The following is a 7,381-nucleotide window of genomic DNA, read 5'->3' on the forward strand; positions in this document are numbered from 1 at the left end:
TGTTCCTTTATCTGCTGGGTATTCCTCTGTCTCTTCATCTTGTTTAAATTGCTGAGTTTGGGGTGTCCTTTCTGTATTCTGGCAGTTTGTGGAGTTCTCTTTATTGTGGCTTTTCCTCACTGTGTGTGGGTTTGTACAGGTGGCTTGTCAAGGTTTCCTGGTTAGGGAAGCTTATGTCGGTGTTCTGGTGGGTGGAGCTGTATTTCTTCTCTCTTTCTGAAGAAACAAAAGTTCTTGTTTATGAAGCCAAGTAAAACTCATTGAAGAGCATTCAGTGTATATTTTTGAAATTCAGTTTCTGCAGGTCAGAAGTTTTGGTGTGGCATAACCAGGTTCACAGTTCAGGGCCTTGCAAAGCTGAAAGTGAGGTCTTGGCTGGGGCTGTGTTCTCATGTGGACCTCAGGCCTCCATCAAATTCATCTAAGTTGCTGGCAGAGTTTAGTGCTGTGGTTGTAGGGCCTAAGTCCCCATTTCTTGGGGCTGTGCTTGGGGTCACTCTCAGGGGCTAGACCACTCTCAGTTTCTCCTCATGTGACCCTTGCTTGAAGAGGAAGCTCACAACATGCTGCTGACTTGCTTTCCAGCCAGTCGGAGAGCCTGTCCCCAGTCTATCTTTCATATCCATAACCTAAAGTAATATCAATCTACTGCTTAAGATTCTTATTTGATTTCTCACTACCTACAGGATAAATTCCAACTCCCTTATCAGGACACATAAAGACCTTTTCCATCTGAACCTGTCTTGACAGCCCATCTTCACCTCTTTACCCATTTTTTATGTTACACTCTCACAACATTAAGCTGTTAGAAGAGCAGGAGCTCACCATACTGTTCTCCATATGCCTTAAATCATGATGTTGCCTTTGCCTAGAATGTTTCCTCTCCCCTCTTCTTTTGGCTGGATCTTCCTCTTCTCCCCATTTTTCACAACTGTGAACCAACAGGAGATAAATACACATGCATATACACGAGGATTTATTTTAAGGGATTATCTCAAGTATTTATGGAAGTTGGCAAGTTGAAAATCGGCAGAACCAATGTTCTTGTTTTAGTCTAAAGTCTGGTGGGTTGCTGTAGTACCAAGAAGAGTCAGTGTTTCCATTTGAAGAGTTGCCAGTGCCTTCATGGGTCAGTGGTGGGTCAGCCTTTGTGATATATAGGACTTCAACTGATTGACTGAGTCCTACCCACATTATGGTGAGCAATCTGCTTTTACTGCATCTACTGATTTTTAAATGTTAATCACATTCAAAATAGCCTTTCTTGTAAATCAGCTATACTTTAATAAAAGACCCAGCCTCCCAGAAATACCTAGAATAACATTTGACCAAATATCTGTTCACCCCATGGCCCTAATTATACCACCTAATACTATTCTAATGTATTTTGTGCCTGAACCCTTTTAAAGATGACCTTATCATACTTCTGCACAATTAAAGTATATTTATATTAAAATTAAAAAATTTTTCTAACCATCATGTTCTGTTAAAAATTTTCCTCTATTTTAAGATATTATTATAATTATTTCTATAAAATGGATCAAAAGAGCATAAATATATTTTTCATAGATTGTTAAACATAAAATTCAAATTTTTACTGGAAATTCCTATTTTAATTATATAGATAGCTGCTTTCTCTTCAGATAGTTTCCATGTATTTGGATGAATTGTACTTAATGCAAAACTGAGAATGGGTTTATCATCTTTTATTCCTTTTGTTCATTTTTATAAATGTGAATGATAGTGAATCTTGTTTTGAAATAGCAGTGTCACTTGACTCTGTCATATGCCAAAAATCACATAGTGATCTGTGATTTACAAAAAATTAAGTCATCTTTTGGTTGACAGCTTGATTAAGTCCTTGAACTCTTGAATCAAAGAGTCAGAAGCCATCCCAGTGTGATAATGTGACCTTTCTTAGATTGTGACAGGTAACACTGTATAAAATAACCACACACATGTGCCCCCTTTCCTAGAGGTTTGTCAGCCTCATGAGGACAGGGACAATGTGATATCTGTTTTTGTTCCCACAGTGCTACATAATATCTGTCACATAGTAGGTGCTAATTAAAATTAGATTTATTTATTTATTTATAAAATTTATATATTGTGGTTTGCTTTATAGTAATTTTTATTATCTCTGAAGGTAAATAAATTAATAATAGGTTTCACACAAGGCATTAGATACTTGCCTATATATAAAAATACCGATTTTTTTTTTTTTAAGGAAAAATCCTTTCATTCAAAGACTGAAGCAATAATTCCTGCATTATTTTACTAGGAGTATCATATTGAAGTACCACAGACTGGGTGGCTTAAATAACAGTCATTTATTTTCTCAGAATTCTGGAAACTAGAAGCAGGAGAGTAAAGTGTTGACAGGATTAATTTTTTCTGAGACCTCTCTTTGGCTTGCAGATGACTGTCTTTGCCTTGAGTGTTCACATGGTCTTTTCTTTGTGCATGTCTGCATCCTAATTGAATCTTCTTATAAGCAGATTGCTGCTACTGCTGCTAAGTCGCTTTGGTCGTGTCCGACTCTGTGCGACCCCATAGACGGCAGCCCACCGGGCTCCCTGGTCCCTGGATTCTCCAGGCAAGAACACTGGAGTGGGTTGCCATTTCCTTCTCCATTGCGTGAAAGTGAAAAGTGAAAGTGAAGTCACTCAGTCTCGACTGACTCGTGGCAACCCCATGGACTGTAGCCCACCAGGCTCCTCCATCCATGGGATTTTCTAGGCAAGAGTACTGGAGTGGCTTGCCATTGCCTTCTCCAATAAGCAGACTAGCCATACTCAATCAAGCCCCATCTTACTGATACCATGTTAAATCAATTACTTCTTTAAAGGATTTATCCCCCAATACACTCAGTCACCTTTGACTCTTTGAGATCCCGGAGACTATAGCCCACCAGATTCCTCTGTCCATGGAATTCTCCAGACAAGAAGTGTATATAAACACTGATCAAAATAAATGTAAGTATATAGTTTTATAAAGAACCTGCTAGAAAACTTTACCATGGAACAGATTGTATTCATTGTTTTGTTATTTTTATGTGCTCATCTGCTATCCTAGTTTATAAGTTACTGGAGGCCAGGAACCTATCTAATTCAATGGACTTAGAACCAAACATAGTGCTTATAATATGCATAGTGGTATCTCTATAAGTCTTGAATGAAGAATGATCAGTTAAAAATCATGTCCAAGGTCTTACTGCCTTTCAATTGATTATGTGTTGATATTCCTTTTAGTTGGTGTAAATCTCCTCCAGACTTTTGGTGAGAATAAAGGAATTAAATAGTAATTCAATTTTATTTTTGTATTTAGTAAAGAATGTTCTCAACATCCAGATGGGCGAAAAGAATGGGATAAAAGCGTAATGTTTGAGCCTTTTGAGTTTTCTGTCCTTTAATGTTCAAAGCAACTGATGCTTTAAATCTATTTCCTCACTTTCAGTGCTTGTAAGTAAATGTCAGTGTTTCAGGGGAGGAAGCATCTTGTTCTATTTAGAACTTCTTTTCCTGTGTAGGAAGCTGCTTTTTTCCCCTTTATTCCCTCTTCTCAGAGAATTGTGTTGTATACCAACAGACCTGTGTCTTGTCTTTTTATACTTGCTGATTCATCTAACCAACCACCTACGTTTAAACTTCAGAATCAGCTGGGAAATCACAATAGCTGGCTGTGATACTAAAAAAGCTTGTCTGTTTCAAATTTCTAAGACAGATAGCCAGTTCCCATAGCTATCTCCCTCATTTGATCAGACATACCCACTGGATGTGACAGAGGGCCATAGTGATCAGTACTACTCTCATTGTGACAATTAGCTTCATTTTTATTATCCTTCAAGTGTGAGTCATATGTGTTCATAGATAAAATATGAGAAATCATTTTTACATATATTATATGACAAATAATATTAATGCTAAAAAAATTTAATACAATGTTAGCTAAATAGACTCCATTCTATGTGGTTATCTGTAACTATTACCTAGTCTGTCACGAACTGTTAGTGAAAACATTAGTCTTAATTTACTGGAGATTGTTATTAAAAAAAACCAGCAATATAAGAACAAATGTAATTAAATAAACATCTAAGTGCACTAAGATCGTGGCATCTGGTCCCATCACTTCATGGGAAATAGATGGGGAAACGGTGGAAACAGTGTCAGACTTTATTTTTGGGGGGCTCCAAAATCACTGCAGATGGTGATTACAGCCATGAAATTAAAAGACACTTACTCCTTGGAAGGAAAGTTATGACCAACCTGGATAGCATATTCAAAAGCAGAGACATTACTTTGCCAACAAAGGTCCGTCTAGTCAAAGCTATGGTTTTTCCAGGGGTCATGTATGGATGTGAGAGTTGGACTGTGAAGAAAGCTGAGCACCCAAGAATTGATGCTTCTGAACTGTGGTGTTGGAGAAGACTCTTGAGAGTCCCTTGGACTGCAAGGAGATCCAACCAGTCCATTCTAAAAGAGACCAGTCCTGTGTGTTCATTGGAAGGACTGATGCTGAAGCTGAAACTCCAGTACTTTGGCTACCTCATGTGAAGAGCTGACTCATTTGAAAAGACCCTGATGCTGGGAGGGATTGGGGGCAGGAGGAGAAGGGGACAACAGAGGATGAGATGGCTGGATGGCATCACCGATTTGATGAACATGAGTTTGGGTGAACTCCGGGAGTTGGTGATGGACAGGGAGGCCTGGCGTGCTGTGATTCATGGGGTCACAAAGAGTCGGACATGACTGAGTGACTGAACTGAACTTAACTGAAGTGCACCAATAATTTTAGAGGCATTCCACAAAGAAGAAATAAAAATCAATTATAAATTAAAGCCAAATGCTATATGAACACAAAAGATGTACAGTAGGCTAGCGGAGCACAGTAACAAAATTCAGACAATTTTCCAACTATAACCCAGAAATGTTAAAAGTTCAATCTTTATCTTCCATGTACAAGATTGCCCATATTTATTGATGTATTTTGGTTGATAACCACCAAACATGTTCTCGATGAAGTGTAAAAAATAAATGCAAGAAATATATTCTTAAATGTAGGCAAAGTGTATTTATCTTTTTATTCATGAACTCGGTCCAGGAAATTTATGGTTCCAAACTTTTATTAAAAGTTATCTAAAATACAATTAATCTATAAAAACTTGGGAGCAAAAGAAATAAGGCTGGTTAAACCACAAAGTTTTGATTAAAAGTAAATAATTGTGTATGTATGTCACATATAGAAAATTTCAGTATTGCTGTTTGTGTAACTATGATATTTATTAACTCATTTCCTAAATATTTATTTTAATGATCATGACAGCCCTATTAGCTAGATGTATTCTTCCTAATTTCTATGTGGAAAAAAATTGAGTTTTAAAGCAGTAAGTCAGTAGCCCAAGATCACACAGTTAGAAGTAGAACAAAACTTGAATTTCTGTTTACTGAATTTAGTGCATCCCAGCTTTCGATCATGTTGCTGTTGTTCAGTCATTCAGTTGTGTCCAACTCTTTAAGACCCTATCCTTCACCATTTCCTGGAGCTTGCTCAAACTCATGTATATTGTGTTGGTGATGCCATTCAACCATCTTGTCCTCTGTCGTCCCCTTCTCCTCCTGCCCTCAATCTTTCCCAGCATCAGGATCTTTTCCAATGAGTTAGTTCTTCGCATATGGTGGCCAAAGTATTGAAGCTTCAGCTTCAGCATCAGTCATTCCAATGAATATTCAGGACTGATTTCCTTTAGGATTAACTGATTTGATTTCCTTGCAGTCCAAGGAACTCTCAAGAGTCTTCTCCAACACTATAGTTCAAAAGCATCAATTCTTCTGTGCTCAGCCTTCCCTGTGTTTCAGCTCTCACATCCATGCATGCCTACTGGAAAAACCATAGCTTTGACTGGATGGACCTTTGTTGGCAAAGTGATATCTCAGCTTTTTAATATGCTGTCTAGGTTTGTCATAACTTTTTTTGTTTTTCCCCACAAGGAGCAAGTGTCTTTTAATTTTATGGCTGCAGTCGCCATCTGCAGTGATTTTGGAGCCCAAGAAAATAAAGTCTGTCACTGTTTCCATTGTTTCTCCATCTATTTTTCATGAAGTGATGGGACCAAATGTCATGATCTTAATTTTTTGATGCTGAGTTTTAAGCCAGCTTTTTCACTCTTCTCTTTCACTTTCATCAAGAGTCTCTTTAGTTCTTCTTTGCTTTCTGCCACAATTGTAGTGTCATCTACATATCTGAGGTTATTGATTTTCTCTGAGTGGCAGCTAAAATTTTTTTCAGTTTATTTTTGAAAATACCCTTAAAAATGTGATAACACCAAATGTCCCTTAAATATTTTCTTCCTCCACTTATTTGCCCTACTCATCAATTCATAAAATCATAGAGCTGAAAGAGATCCACATGTCTCCTTTTGTTTATGAGAAAGAAACTAAGAGAAACAAACATATGTGTCCTAGATAGTCCAAATAATTGTTGGAAAATTTCAAATAGGATTTAGCTTTTCCAATCTCCATTTCAGGGATTCTCTCAATGAGTTCCTAGCAACACATATAATCATTTGGATGTATTTATTGAAATTCTGCTTACTGACGTGGTAAAAAACTTTGTCATTTTTTCTGACATCTAAGTGCCTTATAAATCAGCTGAAAAGATATAAAGTATGAAATAATTAATCAAGTGATTGCCACTGACAATATGCCTACTTATGCACTTCAGAGAAAACGAATATCAGTTTAGGATATGGTGGGAAAGGAGCCCTAAGTGAGGAGCCTGACCTTAACTAAACACTTCAAAATAGAATGATTTCTGATGGAATATGCGGAAAAAGAGAATATTTTAGGGGAGGATAACAGTCTGACCTTAACCTGTATGCTATGAAATTTTTATATATATGCCATTAATTTGTGAACAATTTGTTAAATTTATTGTTATTACAAAATGCAGGCTCAGGTCTCTGGTGATGGCTGTCAGATGGAATGTTGAGCTGAGCAGGGATAAAGTGGACAAGTAGCTGATCAGTGTAAGAAGGATGTACAAGGTATGGTTCAATGTTTAGCTAACAGCAAAGAGAGGTTGCTTGTTTTCTCTTATATCTGTGAGAACCTTGTTTTATGAAAATAGACAAGGGAATTATCAAGGAGGAAAATGGTGCCATTCCAACAGTTGTAGCACAAGACAATTAAATAATAGATGGAATAGCTAATTTTCCAAAGATGTACTAAGCCAAGAATGATTATGTAGTCAGTATTACTGATTTGTTTGATGGTTCCTACAAGAACAGACCCAAAATACTAATGAAAAAAAATAGGTTCCAAAACAGAAATTTGTTGGTCTCATAGGAATGTCTACAATGACTGTCAGGAGTCAGTAAAGATAT

The sequence above is a fragment of the Bos taurus genome, chromosome 9 (genome assembly GCF_002263795.3).
Source record: "Bos taurus isolate L1 Dominette 01449 registration number 42190680 breed Hereford chromosome 9, ARS-UCD2.0, whole genome shotgun sequence".
NCBI classification, from domain to species: domain Eukaryota; kingdom Metazoa; phylum Chordata; class Mammalia; order Artiodactyla; family Bovidae; genus Bos; species Bos taurus.